Consider the following 1,426-nt stretch of genomic DNA (forward strand, 5'->3'; position numbering starts at 1 on the left):
CTCCTGGCCTGCTTGTCTCCTTCAGCCTGCACGGGACGTGTAAAGGACTTGTATAAAAGAAAGTAAGACTGGGTAGAGGGGGCAGGCAACATCACAGGACAACATCACTAGAGGGTTTGTCCAAAAAATAAGAGGTAAATTGGGTTGACTCTGACACCATCTTTGTTAGCTATTTACCTTATTCCAATGCTGTGCATTTCCAATAGGCCCATTTCAGCAGTTCCATTTTGTTACCTGGATCATGAAGCTCCTAGATGCTGATGAGCCCAAGAGCCCAAGAAGAGAAATATAGATAAGCCAAGCTCTGCTGGAGTCAGAGGCCAGAAATCCTGCCACAGGATGTCAGAGTGATGTTGAGGCACCTTCTGTTTCCAGTGGGTACGCACCTCAGAGACATGTATGAAGGAACTGTCCCTACCCTTCCACAGCTGGTGGGTACACACAACTGGTTCTATATAAACTGACTAGTCCCTACCCTTCCTCAGCTTTAAGGGAACAGAATCACCCAGCTGCTTTTGATGTCTACTGACAAGCAGTCTTAGCATCTGTGTGCTTCTGGCTCTTGGGAGATGCCCTCTCTAACATTTATAGGGTTAGGAATGCTCAACCAGCCATACTGCTCTGATTAGCAGCTTTATAATTACAACAGAGACTTAATTATTTGAACTTCACTCATCCAAGACATGTCATTCAGTGGTTTCAGGTAAGAAAGCCACAGATATGCAGCTGGCCAGATTCTACAAGGCTTGTTGACTCGGAAGATGCACTATCCCTCTTCCTTTACATAGAAGTTCCTCTATTCTAAGAAGGAATAGGCCTTACCTTTAAACTGAAGAAGAGATGGAAGTATGTAGGGAAACTTATAGTCTTTCTCCCTCAACTTGTTACCAGACAGGCTTTTAAATACATTCTGCCAATCAGGAAACCACTCCTCAATTTGAGCACAAAGCCTACTGGCCAGCCCCTCTGATTATGAAGAGCTAATTTCTATAGTGGTTTCTCCATCACTAAACGAATACCAAACATTTTGATGCAGATTCTACCAAGAAACAATCAATTGGACCCCAAATAATATGGAGGATCATAAGGATTTAAGATGACTTAAAGTGGAGTTGGGAAGTAGGGAATCAAATGTGCAATATTACTTATTATTGGATTCATTGGCTCCAAAAGTCATAGAAATGACAAAGATTCACACCAAGCAGATTCACTCACCTGAGGGCTATATGCAGTTAAATGAGCACATTCTTTTTGCCCTTTATATCTTATTCTATCCCCATTTTAATTTTTCACTTCTCTTACTCCTTCTATTTTATTGTTTTCTGCCCTCTCTCTCAGAGCTTCCTATCATCATTCCTCACTTCCCTTTACTATCAACCAATACCATTTTTCAACTCACACCTACACTCCACCTGTTTTGTTTCTT

The sequence above is a fragment of the Gavialis gangeticus genome, unplaced genomic scaffold, assembly GCF_001723915.1.
Source record: "Gavialis gangeticus isolate Ggan-Ray unplaced genomic scaffold, GavGan_comp1, whole genome shotgun sequence".
Taxonomy (NCBI): Eukaryota; Metazoa; Chordata; order Crocodylia; family Gavialidae; genus Gavialis; species Gavialis gangeticus.